The 18,368-nt window shown below is 46.1% G+C and overlaps 1 protein-coding gene and 2 pseudogenes across 2 annotated transcripts in view; 1 reads left to right on the forward strand and 2 right to left on the reverse strand.

Moving 5' to 3' along the window:
• LOC134957687 (ATP-dependent RNA helicase A protein-like) overlaps positions 1-5,589 on the reverse strand; it is a 699,701-nt gene extending 694,112 nt beyond the window's left edge. For both annotated transcript variants that reach the window (XM_063939766.1, XM_063939767.1), the window contains exon 1: positions 5,485-5,589. The gene's annotated coding sequence lies outside the window, so the exon portion shown is untranslated. The remainder of the gene's footprint in view (positions 1-5,484) is intronic.
• LOC134964041 (5S ribosomal RNA) lies at positions 1,273-1,391 on the reverse strand (annotated as a pseudogene).
• On the forward strand, positions 3,846-3,964 carry LOC134964042 (5S ribosomal RNA; annotated as a pseudogene).
• Positions 5,590-18,368: the final 12,779 nt, after the last annotated feature.

Here is an 18,368-nt window from a genome sequence, read left to right on the forward strand (position 1 = left end):
TGGAAAGTGGAGTGGGCTTAATATTTATCAATTTCTGGTGGGAGGGCAGCTTGCTTGACTGCAGATATCTCCAGCTCCTGAAAATATATTTCTTAGCTTTGAATCAGAGTTCAGGAGCCAGAGCAATTCACCAATGAAAATATAAAACTGCATATTAGGCGTGTGGAGCTGGAGCAGGGACCAGCTGCTGGAAGGCTGATATCTCTGGTTCTGGGCATAGTAGAGACAAGCTGCCAGTGTCCACTAAAAGAGGAGAGTCCCAGATTTAGGCTTGTACCCTCATAAAAACTCTAAGTTAGACAGAACCCGAGATATCTGGCTGGGAAGAGCAATTAACAGGCTTGGATGGGGACCACTGCTTTCAAGTCTGATATCTCCGGTTCCCCAGGGCCGATTTTCAAAAATCTGGTACCCCTGGAAAGAGGGGACCCTCAGCTATCAGCCTAGGGCCCTTATATTCCTGGGGCCCTTGGGCAAGAGCCCATTGAGCCCATACGAAAAGACGGCCCTGATAGTGGGAGGAGCCAGTGCACACCAGGTAGTCATAAATCTTTCTAGAGTGCCCAGCCTCCTTCGGAGCCCGCTATTCCCCATGGTCCTTACGGAGTTCCCAGCATCCACTAGGACGTCAGAGAAATTTAGTTAGTTTTTTTTTACTAATATCTATTATTTCAAGATCAGTGCGGTATCCCTCTAACGTCTATAAAATGATGAATGTATTGGGGGTATACCGCACTGGAGAATGGTAAGGTATCTAATAGATATTGTTAGAACCAAAATACATGATACAACGAGAAAATCTGAGTTTTCTAATGTTATCTTGAGTTTGGTGGTGCACCCTGAGTCAGTGGTAAGACATACAACAAAAGGGAGAGAAGAAGACTCTTTTGTGGGTGCACTCTTGTATGTTTAAGAGGTCTCAGAAGAGACAATAAGTAAAGATTATAAATGAATTTTTAAATATAACTTTTATTAACAATAATTGATAAAATAGTAGAGTTTACTGTCAAAAATTGGAGGTAGGGGTGGGGGGAAGGGTGGGGGGGAGTTGGGGAATAGAAAGGGGGAACACAGAACGAATTAATTACAGTGTAAATACTGAATATTGTTCTGGAATGCCTGGGTGCGATAATAACAGCTGGAGACCCTGAAAATTGAAGCGTTTTTATTCTCTCATGAGCGATGATGAGGAGACAGATGGGATGATTAAAGATGGAATGAGCAAGATGAATCTGCTGTCAGTGTTAGACGCTGAGCAAAACCGTCCAGGAATTTCTACTAAACTGAGTATTCCTCGAGAGTCTCCCACTCGAGTACTGACCCAGCCCTACACTGCTTAGCTTCCAAGATCGGAAGGATTCGGGCGTTACCAGTGTGGTATGATAGTAGAAAAAATATTAGATATCGAGGGCTCGAGAATCACTGATGAGAGTTCACGAAAATGGAGAAATAAAAGAAAAGACAAGAGAATGAGTGGAGGAGGAAAATAGGGGATCTGCTGCCACCGTTAGACCGGGATAATTACCCCTGAATCAGTGGTGAGAGTCCTGAAGATAGTATAAAGTGAGGAAAAGGAAACGATACTGATAGGTAAAAAAAAAAAAAAAAAAAATTTTGAGATTGGTTGATAGACAATGGGCTGCTTGATTGCAGGATGCTGATAGTACCTATGATAAAGGTACTAGGTGTGATAAAAAGCAATTTGTACACAATTAGCAGTCAAATAAATTGATTAGACCCATACATCACCATCAATTTGCTACTATCAGATTATTATAATTATACCAAAATGGTATCAGGTGGAAAAAGAAGGAGAAAATGAACAACAGTTTCTTATTTGTGTTCCGCTGTATGCAGAGCTGCAGAAATACTATATAATATGATTGCAAGATGCTGATAGTACCTATGATAAAGGTACTTGGTGTGATAAAGAGCAATTGTACACAATTAGCAGATAATTAAATTGATTGGAACCATGCATCACCATCAATTTGATGCTGACAGATTATTGCACATTGTACCAAAATGGTATCAGGTGAAAAGAGAAAGAGATAATGAACAACAGTTGATTATACAGAGCTGCAGCAATGCTATATAATACGCAGTATAGAGGATAGTGATAAATTGCTCAGCCAAATGATTAGATCAAAATGACTGAAAATAAAGGTTTAAACAGTATCCTATGTGGTATTAAGCCGCTAAATGCCGACTATCTGTAAAACGGGTACTTGCAAAAAACAGCTTGATGAATGCTATTATCAAATATAAATATGCAAAAAGATGCTGATATTGAGCAGATATTACCCGGAATTGTATGGAACGATCAGTCACTAATATGAGCAGGATACTTTCTGAGTGCGGAATGTCCGTGTCAAAGTCCAGGCAAATTGAAGATGCAGGATACACTGGTTCCCAGGAGCTGAGCAGTTCGTTTATAGCCGCACTGCCGATCAAAGTACCTGATGTATTGTGGAGACGTGGTCAGGTTGGCTGAGGAGAAGAGAGACACAATGTTCCTGGTCCCATCGCGGCAGTATCTAGCGGCGGCGGGTTGATGCAGCGGCTGCTGGGGAAAGAGCGGCTCGTGGTTCAGGATGTCCGGAATCAGCTGTCACACCCAGGCAGTGGGGATAGGGAACGGAAAACTAGTTTCACCCGTTCACCGGGCTTGATCACTTCCTTCGCCGCCGCTAGATACTGCCGCGATGGGACCAGGAACATTGTGTCTCTCTTCTCCTCAGCCAACCTGACCACGTCTCCACAATACATCAGGTACTTTGATCGGCAGTGCGGCTATAAACGAACTGCTCAGCTCCTGGGAACCAGTGTATCCTGCATCTTCAATTTGCCTGGACTTTGACACGGACATTCCGCACTCAGAAAGTATCCTGCTCATATTAGTGACTGATCGTTCCATACAATTCCGGGTAATATCTGCTCAATATCAGCATCTTTTTGCATATTTATATTTGATAATAGCATTCATCAAGCTGTTTTTTGCAAGTACCCGTTTTACAGATAGTCGGCATTTAGCGGCTTAATACCACATAGGATACTGTTTAAACCTTTATTTTCAGTCATTTTGATCTAATCATTTGGCTGAGCAATTTATCACTATCCTCTATACTGCGTATTATATAGCATTGCTGCAGCTCTGTATAATCAACTGTTGTTCATTATCTCTTTCTCTTTTCACCTGATACCATTTTGGTACAATGTGCAATAATCTGTCAGCATCAAATTGATGGTGATGCATGGTTCCAATCAATTTAATTATCTGCTAATTGTGTACAATTGCTCTTTATCACACCAAGTACCTTTATCATAGGTACTATCAGCATCTTGCAATCATATTATATAGTATTTCTGCAGCTCTGCATACAGCGGAACACAAATAAGAAACGGTTGTTCATTTTCTCCTTCTTTTTCCACCTGATACCATTTTGGTATAATTATAATAATCTGATAGTAGCAAATTGATGGTGATGTATGGGTCTAATCAATTTATTTGACTGCTAATTGTGTACAAATTGCTTTTTATCACACCTAGTACCTTTATCATAGGTACTATCAGCATCCTGCAATCAAGCAGCCCATTGTCTATCAACCAATCTCAAAATTTTTTTTTTTTTTTATTTTTTTTTACCTATCAGTATCGTTTCCTTTTCCTCACTTTATACTATCTTCAGGACTCTCACCACTGATTCAGGGGTAATTATCCCGGTCTAACGGTGGCAGCAGATCCCCTATTTTCCTCCTCCACTCATTCTCTTGTCTTTTCTTTTATTTCTCCATTTTCGTGAACTCTCATCAGTGATTCTCGAGCCCTCGATATCTAATATTTTTTCTACTATCATACCACACTGGTAACGCCCGAATCCTTCCGATCTTGGAAGCTAAGCAGTGTAGGGCTGGGTCAGTACTCGAGTGGGAGACTCTCGAGGAATACTCAGTTTAGTAGAAATTCCTGGACGGTTTTGCTCAGCGTCTAACACTGACAGCAGATTCATCTTGCTCATTCCATCTTTAATCATCCCATCTGTCTCCTCATCATCGCTCATGAGAGAATAAAAACGCTTCAATTTTCAGGGTCTCCAGCTGTTATTATCGCACCCAGGCATTCCAGAACAATATTCAGTATTTACACTGTAATTAATTCGTTCTGTGTTCCCCCTTTCTATTCCCCAACTCCCCCCCACCCTTCCCCCCACCCCTACCTCCAATTTTTGACAGTAAACTCTACTATTTTATCAATTATTGTTAATAAAAGTTATATTTAAAAATTCATTTATAATCTTTACTTATTGTCTCTTCTGAGACCTCTTAAACATACAAGAGTGCACCCACAAAAGAGTCTTCTTCTCTCCCTTTTGTTGTATGTCTATAAAATGATAACTGGAACCTATTGGGTTGCTCTGGGTTACTTGTCCTGGTCTGCTACTTTACCCCCTCCCCTTTAGTGTCCGCACTTTAGTAATAATTGTTACACAACTTCATTCACAGTTTATATACCCAAACTTCTAAACCAGATAAATATAGTCGTTACTTTAAAAAGAACAACTACCCAGAGACTGAGCAGCACATTTCCCAAGACAAGAAAGACACAATGGCCCACATTCCGAGTTGTTCGCTCGTTATTTTTCTTCGCATTGGTGCGATTTTCCGCTAATTGCGCATGCGCAATGTTCGCACTGCGGCTGCGTCAAGTAAATTTGCTAAGAGGTTTGGTATTTTACTCACGGCATTACGAGGTTTTTTCTTCGTTCTGGTGATCGGAGTGTGATTGACAGAAAGTGGGTGTTTCTGGGCGGAAACTGACCGTTTTATTGGTGTGTGTAAAAAAACGCTGCAGTTTCTGGGAAAAACGCGGGAGTGGCTGGAGAAACGGGGGAGTGTCTGGGCGAACGCTGGGTGCGTTTGTGACGTCAAACCAGAAACGAAACTGAATAAACTGATCGCAGTGGCAGAGTAAGTGTCGAGCTACTCAGAAACTGCTAAGAAATTTCTATTCGCAATTTAGAGAATCTTTCGTTCGCAATTCTGCTAAGCTAAGATTCACTCCCAGTAGGCGGCGGCTTAGCGTGTGCAATGCTGCTAAAAGCAGCTTGCGAGCGAACAACTCGGAATGAGGGCCAATACACGGATATACAGTATTGACCTGGAACAACCACTCTTCTCACAGGCCCAGCATGGCACCTGGTGCAATAGATATATACTGCATGGGGGTAGCTGTCCTAAACACAGGGCTCCCACCTAGCCCTCAGCCCAAATCCCATTTCCTACACAGATACCGAGCAGGGAGTGCTCCTCCTGCAGACACACCGCTGCCTCTAAGCAGCTATCACACAATGCAGCTAGGGGGCACATCACACCCGCACATCTATCCCGCTGCCATGCACCTAGAGAGACGTTCAATGTACAGTAGGTAAAAGTAGGGACACACATTACACAGTAAAGTACGTATAACACGCAAAGCGCACCCACCGAGTGCGTACAGCCACAGCACCGCAGCCACGGATCGCAATATGGTCGCCGACAAAATGGCGCTTCGCTCTGACACGCACCAGAGACAGAGATTGCTGCGACGACACGACACTACAAGGACCAATCACGATGAAGGCGCGTGACCCGGAAGAGCTTATTATTTTCAGCTGGTGGTGTCTGAAAAAGCGCTCGGCTCCATATTTGAATGGGGCGCCCCGCGCTGACTGATTGGAAACGAATTGCGTGTGAAAACAAGTGTCAGCATTTGTGATTATACTGAAGGATTTTGGTTGTATAGGTTCCCCTCTAAGTACTAAGTAAGCATGGTACCTGCTCCTGGCACAGAACAGTTCTTCCCACTGTGTTATTATTGTAGTATACAGGCTTACCATACTATCCCTTTAAAGTGGAACACTAATGAATTTCACTTTAGAAAGCGTACGAGAATCACAGTGTGTCGATACATGTTAAGGACAAACATGAATGTAATTTCTCTGACGTCCTAGTGGATGCCGGGTACTCCGTAAGGACCATGGGGAATAGACAGGCTCCGCAGGAGACTGGGCACTCTTAAAAGAAAGATTAGGTACTATATCTGGTGTGCACTGGCTCCTCCCTCTATGCCCCTCCTCCAGACCTCAGTTAGAATCTGTGCCCGGCCAGAGCTGGATGCACCTAGTGGGCTCTCCTGAGCTTACTAGAAAAGAAAGTATTTGTTAGGTTTTTTATTTTCAGTGAGATCTGCTGGCAACAGACTCACTGCTACGAGGGACTGAGGGGAGAGATGCAAACCTACCTGCTTGCAGCTAGCTTGTGCTTCTAAGGCTACTGGACACCATTAGCTCCAGAGGGATCGAACACAGGGCCCGACCTCGATCGTCCGTTCCCGGAGCCGTGCCGCCGTCCCCCTTGCAGAGCCAGAAGACGGAAGATTCCAGGAGAAAATCGGCGGCTGAAGACTCCGGTCTTCAATAAGGTAGCGCACAGCACTGCAGCTGTGCGCCATTGCTCCCACAGCACACCACACGCTCCGGTCACTGGTGGGTGCAGGGCGCTGGGGGGGGGCGCCCTGGGCTGCAATATGTATACCTTTGTTGGCAAAATGCACATAATACAGTTATAAACTGTATATGTGCCTAATCCCCCGCCATAAATATTATATTAAAAAAGCGGGAGAAGCCCGCCGCTGAAGGGGCGGGGCTATCTTCCTCAGCACAGCCAGCGCCATTTTCTCTTCACAGCTCCGCTGGAAGGATGCTCCCCAGGCTCTCCCCTGCAGTATACACTACGGAAAGGGTAAAAAAGAGAGGGGGGGCACATAAATTTAGGCCCAAAAGGTGTTCTAAGCAGCTATTGGGGGAAAATTCACTGTGTGTTAGTGTAAATCCCTCTGTTATATAGAGCTCTGGTGTGTTCTGGCATACTCTCTCTCTGTCTCCCCAAAGGACTTAGTGGGGTCCTGTCCTCAGTCAGAGCATTCCCTGTGTGTGTGTGTGCGGTGTGTCGGTACGGCTGTGTCGACATGTTTGATGAGGACGCTTACGTGGAGGCGGAGCAGGAGCCAATAAGTGTGATGTCGCCCCCTGCGGGGCCGACACCAGAGTGGATGGATATGTGGAAGGTATTAACCGACAGTGTCAACTCCTTGCATAAAAGGTTCGATGACGTAACAGCTTTGGGACAGCCGGCATCTCAGCCCGCGCCTGCCCAAGCGTCTCAGAGGCCATCAGGGGCTCAAAAACGCCCGCTACCTCAAATGGCAGACACAGATGTCGACACGGAGTCTGACTCCAGTGTCGACAAGGATGAGACAAATGTACAATCCACAAGGGCCATCCGATGCATGATTACGGCAATGAAAAATGTGTTGCACATTTCTGACATTAACCCGGTTACCACTAAAAAGGGTATTATGTTTGGGGAGAAAAAGCAGCCAGTGACTTTTCCCCCATCTGATGAGTTAAATGAATTGTGTGAAGATGCGTGGTATTCCCCAGATAAGAAATTAGTGATTTCTAAGCGGTTACTAATGGCGTACCCTTTCCCGCCAACGGACAGGTTGCGTTGGGAAACATCCCCTAGGGTGGACAAGGCGCTCACACGCTTATCAAAAAAGGTGGCACTGCCGTCTCAGGATACGGCCGCCTTAAAGGAGCCTGCAGATAGAAAGCAGGAGGCTATCCTGAAGTCTGTGTATACACACTCAGGTACTATACTGAGACCTGCTATTGCTTCAGCATGGATGTGTAGTGCTGCAGCAGCATGGTCTGATTCCCTGTCAGATAACATTGATTCCCTTGACAGGGATACGATTTTGCTAACCATAGAGCATATTAAAGACGTAGTCTTATATATGAGGGATGCACAGAGGGACATTTGCCGGCTGGCATCTAGAATTAATGCAATGTCCATTTCTGCCAGGAGAGTATTATGGACTCGGCAGTGGACAGGTGATGCTGATTCTAAAAGGCACATGGAAGTTTTGCCTTATAAGGGTGAGGAATTGTTTGGGGACGGTCTCTCGGACCTCGTATCCACAGCAACAGCTGGGAAGTCGACCTTTTTACCTCAGGTTCCCTCACAGCCTAAGAAAGCACCGTATTATCAAGTACAGTCCTTTCGGCCCCAGAAAGGCAAGCGGGTCAGAGGCGCGTCCTTTCTGCCCAGAGGCAGGGGTAGAGGGAAAAAGCTGCACCAGACAGCCAGTTCCCAGGAACAAAAATCCTCCCCTGCTTCCACTAAGTCCACCGCATGACGCTGGGGCTCCACAGGTGGAGCCAGGTGCGGTGGGGGCCCGTCTCTGGAACTTCAGCGACCAGTGGGTTCGCTCACAGGTGGATCTCTGGGTTCTACAAGTGGTATCTCAGGGATACAAACTGGAGTTCGAGACGTCTCCCCCTCGCCGTTACCTCAAATCAGCCTTGCCAGCTACTCCCAAGGAAAGGGAGGTAGTACTGGCGGCAATTCACAAGCTGTACCTCCAGCAGGTGATAATCAAAGTTCCCCTCCTTCAACAGGGACGGGGTTACTATTCCACAACGTTTGTGGTACCGAAACCAGACGGTTCGGTAAGACCCATTCTAAATTTGAAATCCTTGAACACTTATATAAGGAAGTTCAAGTTCAAAATGGAATCGCTCAGGGCGGTTATTGCAAGCCTGGAAGAGGGGGATTTTATGGTATCACTGGACATCAAGGATGCTTACCTACATGTCCCCATTTACCCACCTCACCAGGAGTACCTCCGGTTTGTGGTACAGGACTGCCATTACCAATTCCAGACGTTGCCGTTTGGTCTGTCCACGGCACCGAGGGTATTTACCAAGGTAATGGCCGAAATGATGATACTCCTTCGAAAGAAGGGAGTTATAATTATCCCGTACTTGGACGATCTCCTTATAAAGGCAAGGTCCAAGGAGCAGTTGTTGGTCGGAGTAGCACTATCTCAGGAAGTGCTACAACAGCACGGCTGGATTCTGAATATCCCAAAGTCGCAGCTGGTTCCTACGACGCGTCTGCTGTTCTTGGGCATGAGTCTGGACACAGAACAGAGGAAGGTGTTTCTCCCGGAGGAGAAGGCCAAGGAGTTGTCATCTCTGGTCAGAGACCTCCTGAAACCAAAACAGGTGTCGGTGCATCACTGCACGCGAGTCCTGGGAAAGATGGTAGCTTCTTACGAAGCAATTCCCTTCGGCAGGTTCCATGCAAGGATCTTTCAGTGGGATCTGTTAGACAAGTGGTCCGGATCGCATCTTCAGATGCATCGGCTGATCACCCTGTCCCCAAGGGCCAGGGTGTCTCTGCTGTGGTGGCTGCAGAGTGCTCATCTTCTCGTGGGCCGCAGATTCGGCATTCAGGACTGGGTCCTGGTGACCACGGATGCCAGCCTCCGAGGTTGGGGGGCAGTCACTCAGGGAAGAAACTTCCAAGGACAATGGTCGAGTCAGGAGACTTCTCTACACATAAATATTCTGGAACTAAGGGCCATTTACAATGCCCTAAGTCAAGCAGAACCCCTGCTTCAAAACCAGCCGGTGCTGATTCAGTCAGACAACATCACGGCTGTCGCCCATGTAAACCGACAGGGCGGCACAAGAAGCAGGATGGCGATGGCAGAAGCCACAAGAACTCTCCGATGGGCGGAAAATCACGTGATAGCACTGTCAGCAGTGTTCATTCCGGGAGTGGACAACTGGGAAGCAGACTTCCTCAGCAGGCACGACCTCCACCCGGGAGAGTGGGGACTTCATCCAGAAGTCTTCCAGCTGATTGTAAATCGTTGGGAAAGGCCACAGGTGGACATGATGGCGTCCCGCCTCAACAAAAAGCTAAAAAGATATTGCGCCAGGTCAAGGGACCCTCAGGCGATAGCTGTGGACGCTCTAGTGACACCGTGGGTGTACCAGTCGGTTTATGTGTTCCGTCCTCTTCCTAACATACCAAAGGTACTGAGGATAATAAGAAAGAGAGGAGTAAGAACTATACTCATCGTTCCGGATTGGCCAAGAAGAACTTGGTACCCGGAACTACAAGAAATGATCTCAGAGGACCCTTGGCCTCTGCCGCTCTGACAGGACCTGCTACAGCAGGGGCCCTGTCTGTTCCAAGACTTACCGCGGCTGCGTTTGACGGCATGGCGGTTGAACGCCGGATCCTAATGGAAAAGGGCATTCCGGTTGAAGTCATTCCTACGCTGATAAAAGCTAGGAAGGATGTGACAGCAAAACATTATCACCGCATATGGCGAAGATATGTTGCTTGGTGTGAGGCCTTGAAAGCCCCAACAGAGGAATTTCAGCTGGGTCGATTTCTGCACTTCCTACAGTCAGGAGTGACTATGGGCCTAAAATTGGGATCCATTAAAGTCCAGATTTCGGCCCTGTCTATTTTCTTTCAAAAAGAACTGGCTTCACTGCCTGAAGTTCAGACGTTTGTTAAGGGAGTGCTGCATATTCAGCCCCCTTTTGTGCCTCCAGTGGCACCTTGGGATCTCAACGTAGTGTTGGATTTCCTAAAATCACATTGGTTTGAGCCACTTCAGACCGTGGAGTTGAAGTATCTCACGTGGAAGGTAGTCATGCTGTTGGCCTTAGCCTCAGCTAGGCGTGTGTCAGAATTGGCGGCTTTGTCCTGTAAAAGCCCATATCTGATTTTCCATATGGACAGGGCAGAATTGAGGACTCGTCCCCAATTTCTCCCAAAGGTGGTTTCAGCGTTTCATGTGAACCAACCTATTGTGGTGCCTGCGGCTACTCGGGACTTGGAGGATTCTAAGTTGCTGGACGTAGTCAGGGCCCTGAAAATCTATGTATCCAGGACGGCTAGAGTCAGAAGAACTGACTCGCTGTTTATCCTGCATGCACCCAACAAGCTGGGTGCTCCTGCTTCAAAGCAGACTATTGCTCGCTGGATCTGTAGCACGATTCAACTTGCACATTCTGCGGCTGGACTGCCGCATCCTAAATCAGTAAAAGCCCATTCCACGAGGAAGGTGGGCTCTTCTTGGGCGGCTGCCCGAGGGGTCTCGGCTTTACAACTTTGCCGAGCTGCTACTTGGTCGGGATCAAACACTTTTGCAAAATTCTACAAGTTTGATACCCTGGCTGAGGAGGACCTTGAGTTTGCTCATTCGGTGCTGCAGAGTCATCCGCACTCTCCCGCCCGTTTGGGAGCTTTGGTATAATCCCCATGGTCCTTACGGAGTACCCAGCATCCACTAGGACGTCAGAGAAAATAAGAATTTACTCACCGGTAATTCTATTTCTCGTAGTCCGTAGTGGATGCTGGGAGCCCGTCCCAAGTGCGGACTTTCTGCAATACTTGTATATAGTAATTGCTTAACTATAGGGTTATTGTTCTGAGCCATCTGTTGAATGAGGCTCAGTTGTTGTTCATACTGTTAACTGGGTATAGTTATCACAAGTTGTACGGTGTGATTGGTGTGGCTGGTATGAGTCTTACCCTGGATTCCAAATCCTTTCCTAGTAATGTCAGCTCTTCCGGGCACTGTTTCCCTAACTGAGGTCTGGAGGAGGGGCATAGAGGGAGGAGCCAGTGCACACCAGATATAGGCCCTCATTCCGAGTTGATCGGTCGCAAGGCGAATTTAGCAGAGTTACACACGCTAAGCCTACGCCTACTGGGAGTGTATCTTAGCTTCTTAAAATTGCGACCGATGTATTCGCAATATTGCGATTACAAACTACTTAGCAGTTTCAGAGTAGCTTCAGACTTACTCTGCCTGTGCGATCAGTTCAGTGCTTGTCGTTCCTGGTTTGACGTCACAAACACACCCAGCGTTCGCCCAGACACTCCTCCGTTTCTCCAGCCACTCCTGCGTTTTTTCCGGAAACGGTAGCGTTTTCATCCACACGCCCATAAAACGCTGTGTTTCCGCCCAGTAACACCCATTTCCTGTCAATCACATTACGATCGCCGGAGCGATGAAAAAGCCGTGAGTAAAAATACTATCTTCATTGTTAAATTACTTGGCGCAGTCGCAGTGCGAATATTGCGCATGCGTACTAAGCGGATTTTCATTGCGATGCGATGAAAAATACAGACCGATCAACTCGGAATGAGGGCCATAGTACCTAATCTTTCTTTTAAGAGTGCCCAGTCTCCTGCGGAGCCCGTCTATTCCCCATGGTCCTTACGGAGTACCCAGCATCCACTACGGACTACGAGAAATAGAATTACCGGTGAGTAAATTCTTATTATTAACCAGTTGAAAAACGTTGGTGGAATCAAATTAGATAGAGGGAATTGGAGAACAAAAGATACAGAAAAGTTAGAGATGAAAACACTAATACTAAATGGTTTAAAATTTGAATTTGAAACAAAGTGGTTTCTGGAAAATACCCAGAGGGGAATTCAATAAACCAACCAGTTTTTCAAGCATGTTAAGCCTTTTTATTTTTAGTACTATCATTTTAAATACATGATCACTAAATATGTGTCTTTTCCTTTTCCCCCTCTCTCTTTTTAACCTGGCTCCATGAGTATATATGCCTCAAAGTAAATCAGTGTGCTAAATACACAGCTTTGAATAGATACTTTATATTAAAACATGTTTTATATTTGTATATATTTTTAATGATTTCGATTATTAATAGAAAAATTAATAATGTCAAATGTGATATAAGGATTTCACACGTTTATAGCGAATTAGCTATGTTATTAAAAAGCTGGGCTGTAGGTTGTTTTTGATTGGAAACAGGTCATGTGACCACTGGACTCAGGAATAAAATACCGGGAGGAATACATTAGTGGCATCTCTTGAAAAAGGATAGAGTGCTGTCTGAAACGCGTTGAGGACGCTTCACCAACCAGCAGGGAGTGTAGGCACCATCATGAAAAGACTCATAAGAACTTTAGAGCTGCATCAATAGGATTGTCCGCGAGCTGCAGTACGGGGATATCCCTTTCCATCCTTGATGTATTCACAATTCATGGTATCCATACCCACAAGGCCTGTTTCTTTTTAAATTGTTTGTGGGTGTATACAAGTAGTTATGATAGACTTACCGTTGATAACTCTATTTCTCCGAAGTCTACAGTATCCACAGCAGTGACGTACAGTGAGGTCATTGGCTGGGCAGGCACTGAGATTTTATATATATATATATATATATATATATATATATTATAATACAAAGAATATACCCTTATTCTGCGCTGATTAATTGCTGCCTTCCTAATTATATCCTTCTGTTAGTCAGGACCAAAACTACACACCACCAAACAGTGAATCAGGAGGCGCTAATATCACTTTCCAATTATTACCAGCAATACCATTGACCACATATGATCATTAATAGCAATTTATTAAAAGCACATTTAAGCAAACAGAGAACCCTTTCACATACACAGTGTAATTTGTGCCATAGATGAAATGAAGGGTAGTATTAGTCTCTCTTCAACCCTGACGCGTTTCGTCCACATAGGACTTCTTCAGAAGGATGGTCAAAGAAGCTGGTAAAAACACACATTTTAAATGAATAAATAAAAATACATAAGTGATTTTCTCAATCAACTTAAATATTATGGTAAACAATCCAAATTGATTCTTTATACAAAAATAGGAGAAATGAGGACATCGAATTACATAACAATATATCAGGAGATGAGCATTTATGAGAACTAACCAGATGGTGTCTTGGAAATCCCACAGGGTCCCCACATTAATGATATATACAATGACACAATAACAGTACAGAACCAAAGAATCAAGACAGTACATACCTATACAATCAATTCAGATACTGACAATCTGCGGAATAGTCAAGCCCACCGTACCGTTTAGAATTCAGATTATTCGCACAGATCTAAAATACAATTTCATGTGATCAATTTACAATCTAGATATAGAGAAGAAAATACCCGTATGAACTATTCATATGACTTACTCAAAAATCCACCAGACCCCAGTTCTCAACACAAATAGGTCCATAAAAGGTAAGAATCCTAACTGGAAAATATTCCTAAATGGAAATGATATCCATTATTCTAAGTCTTTATTAATGGACAATAAAAAATAAATAAAAAATGAATATATACATACCTACTAAAACATTAAATTTCAAACCACCAATGGGAGAATCCACAAATGATAGTAGCCTATAATAAATTAGATTAAACCCGACATCAATATATAATGTCCATATCTCAATGCTACATTCCCTACCTAGAGTGAACCTATACTTACAAAATCCTGTGTGTTCAATCGTGATCTCCCAATGTGATAATGACTGGTGAGTGAGGATGTGGGACTATAAATACCCTGGACTATCATTAGCTCACTTCCTGTATTAATATACCAATGAAAATTGTGATGTGAAATTAAGGCTAATTATCCCACTAAATGTAATCTCAAATACCCTATAAACTATAGAATGTTTAGCAAATTGCATACATGTATACATGTTGTAGCAACATATATGTAATCCGCTCCAGTCCATATGCCTTTGTGATATATAACACTTCCGAAGTCCACTATAATTCGGAGGTGATGTCACATCCGGTCTTAATAATGTTCATATTACACTCATTTTTATAAAGGTAGAACCTGCATAAGCCTTTATATGCAATTTGCTAAACATTCTATAGTTTATAGGGTATTTGAGATTACATTTAGTGGAATAATTAGCCTTAATTTCACATCACAATTTTCATTGGTATATTAATACAGAAAGTGAGGTAATGATAGTCCAGGGTATTTATAGTCCCACATCCTCACTCACCAGTCATTATCACATTGGGAGATCACGATTGAACACACAGGATTTCTCATACGTCCTAGAGGATGCTGGGGACTCCAAAAGGACCATGGGGTATAGACGGATCCGCAGGAGCTTGGGCACACTATAAAGACTTAAACTGGGTGTGAACTGGCTCCTCCCTCTATGCCCCTCCTCCAGACCTCAGTTAGACTTTGTGCCCAGGAGTGATGGGTCACACACTAGGGGAGCTCTCCTGAGTTTCTCTGAAAGACTTTATGTTAGGTTTTTTATTTTCAGGGAGACCTGCTGGCTACAGGCTCCCTGCAGCGTGGGAGTGAGGGGAGAGAAGCAGGACCTACTTCTTCTTAGTTCAAAGGCTCTGCTTCTCGGCTACTGGACACCATTAGCTCCAGAGGGTTTCATCACTTGGTGCGCCTAGCTGCTTGTTCCCGGAGCCGCGCCGTCAATCCCCTCACAAAAGCCTGAAGAAAGAAGCCGGTGAGTATTGGAAGAAAAGAAGACTTCAGTGACGGCAGAAGACTTCAGTAACGGAGGTAACAGCAGCGGTAGTGCTGCGCTCCAAGCTCCCACACACCAACGTCTCTGGCAGGGTGCAGGGCGCTGGGGCGAGCGCCCTGGGGGCATGTTGCTGAGGGGCTAAAATGCTGACGGGGGGACATATTTTGATGCCTGGGCACAGGGTATGTTCACCCCGCCAGTGTGCCGCAGGGGGGAGCGACAGAGGTAGCGCTGCGCTCCCTGCTCCCACACATACTATCGGCCTGCAGGGCGCTGGGGGGGAGCGCCCTGGGCAGCATATAGTATATGTATAATATGTTTATCACTGGCGGGGGGACGTACTCCGGTGCCCGCCCCGCCAGTGTACCGCGAACGGGAGGGAGCAGCAGCTGTAGCGCTGCGCTCCCTGCTCCCGCACTCCACCGGCCTGCAGGGCGCTGGGGGGGAGCGCCCTGGGCAGCATATAGCATGTATGTATATGTGTACTTAGTAGATCACTGGCGGGGGGACATACTTCGGTGCCCGCCCTGCCAGTGCGCCGCGAACGGGAGGGAGCAGCAGTGGTAGCGCTGCGCTCTCTGCTCCCGCACACCATTGGGGTGCAGTGTGCTGGGGGGGAGCGCACTGGGCGGGATTTATTGAAGGATCACGGGCGGGGGAACATACCCAGACACCGGGTGTCTTCGCCCCACCAGGGTACCACAGCATGCACGCTGCGCTCCATGGCTCCCACACACCAACGGCTTCCGTGGGTGCGGGGAGCAGGGGGGGCGCCCTGGGCTGCGTTTGGACATTTAGGGATTTATACAGGGGGTTACCCCCCGGTATATAGGGTCCCCAGCTAGATTTAGGTTTATATATTTATATAAGTTGAGCGGGCTTAAGCGTGCCGGGAAGGGGCGGAGCTTAGCCCTCACAGGGGAATCAGCGCCATTTTCCTCAGATCCCCGCCAGGACTTGCTGGATAGTGAGTTGGAGGAGGGGGCACAGTGTTTTAAAGCTATATGGGTGTCATATAGCCTTAGGTTTGATAATGGGCGCATAATCACTCTTACATTACATACGGTATATTCACTGTTTCCCTGTTTGTACCCACTATTGGTTAGTCGACATATGTCGGCAGGTGTGAGGGCTTTGTCACAAGCTGCTGTGGGGATAACTGTCGGCTTCGCCGGCGCATGGCAGTACTTGATTCGGGAAATTAAGTATTAGCAAATTGGTGTTTGTGTGATTGAAACAGTAAACACGATAGGGGAGATACAGTTGTTTGGGGATGCCCTGTCGGCATCAACGGTATTTCCTGGGTAAAAAAATTGTCAGGCTGTTATTGCCTTGTACCTGTGTGTGTGTGTGTGTGTGTGTATATATATATATATATATATATTTTTTTTTTTTCTCTGACGTCCTAGTGGATGCTGGGAACTCCGTAAGGACCATGGGGAATAGATGGGCTCCGCAGGAGACTGGGTACTCTAAGAAAGAATTAAGACTACTGGTGTGCACTGGCTCCTCCCTCTATGCCCCTCCTCCAGACCTCAGTGAGAATTTGTGCCCGGCTCGAGCTGGTTGCACACTAGGGGCTCTCCTGAGCTTCTAGTAAAGAAAGTGCTGCAGCAGCGTGGTCTGATTCCCTGTCTGATAACATTGATTCCCTTGACAGGGACACTATATTGCTAACCATAGAGCATATTAAAGACGTAGTCTTATATATGAGAGATGCACAGAGGGATATTTGCCGGCTGGCATCTAGAATAAATGCAATGTCCATTTCTGCCAGGAGAGTATTATGGACTCGGCAGTGGACAGGTGATGCGGATTCTAACAGGCACATGGAGGTTTTGCCTTACAAGGGTGAGGAATTGTTTGGGGATGGTCTCTCGGACCTCGTTTCCACAGCGACAGCTGGGAAGTCGACATTTTTACCTCAGGTTCCCTCACAGCCTAAGAAAGCACCGTATTATCAGGTACAGTCCTTTCGGCCCCAGAAAGGCAAGCGGGTTAAAGGCGCGTCCTTTCTGGCCAGAGGCAGGGGTAGAGGGAAAAAGCTGCACCATACAGCCAGTTCCCAAGAACAAAAATCCTCCCCTGCTTCCACTAAATCCACCGCATGACGCTGGGGCTCCACTGGTGGAGCCAGGTGCGGTGGGGGCCCGTCTCCGGAACTTCAGCGACCGGTGGGTTCGCTCACAGGTGGATCCCTGGGTTCTACAAGTGGTATCTCAGGGATACAAGCTGGAATTCGAGACGTCTCCCCCTCGCCGTTACCTCAAATCAGCCTTGCCAGCTACTCCCCCGGATAGGGAGGTAGTGCTGGCGGCAATTCACAAGCTGTACCTCCAGCAGGTGATAATCAAAGTTCCCCTCCTTCAACAGGGACGGGGTTACTATTCCACAATGTTTGTGGTACCGAAACCAGACGGTTCGGTGAGACCCATTCTAAATTTGAAATCCTTGAACACTTATATAAGAAGGTTCAAGTTCAAAATGGAATCACTCAGGGCAGTTATTGCAAGCCTGGAAGAAGGGGATTACATGGTATCACTGGACATCAAGGATGCTTACCTGCATGTCCCCATTTACCCACCTCACCAGGTGTACCTCCGTTTTGTGGTACAAGAATGCCATTACCAATTCCAGACGTTGCCGTTTGGTCTGTCCACGGCACCGAGGGTATTTACCAAGGCAATGGCCGAAATTATGATACTCCTTCGAAAGAAGGGAGTTATAATTATCCCATACTTGGACGATCTCCTTATAAAGGCGAGGTCCAGGGAGCAGTTGTTGGTCGGAGTAGCACTATCTCAGGAAGTGCTACAACAGCACGGCTGGATTCAGAATATTCCAAAGTCGCAGCTGGTTCCTACGACGCGTCTGCTGTTCCTGGGTATGATTCTGGACACAGAACAGAAGAAGGTGTTTCTCCCGGAGGAGAAGGCCAAGGAGTTGTCATCTCTGGTCAGAGACCTCCTGAAACCAAAACAGGTGTCGGTGCATCACTGCACGCGAGTCCTGGGAAAGATGGTAGCTTCTTACGAGGCAATTCCATTCAGCAGGTTCCATGCAAGGATCTTTCAGTGGGATCTGTTAGACAAGTGGTCCGGATCGCATCTTCAGATGCATCGGCTGATCACCCTGTCCCCGAGG

Source organism: Pseudophryne corroboree, chromosome 9 (genome assembly GCF_028390025.1).
Source record: "Pseudophryne corroboree isolate aPseCor3 chromosome 9, aPseCor3.hap2, whole genome shotgun sequence".
NCBI classification, from domain to species: Eukaryota; Metazoa; Chordata; class Amphibia; order Anura; family Myobatrachidae; genus Pseudophryne; species Pseudophryne corroboree.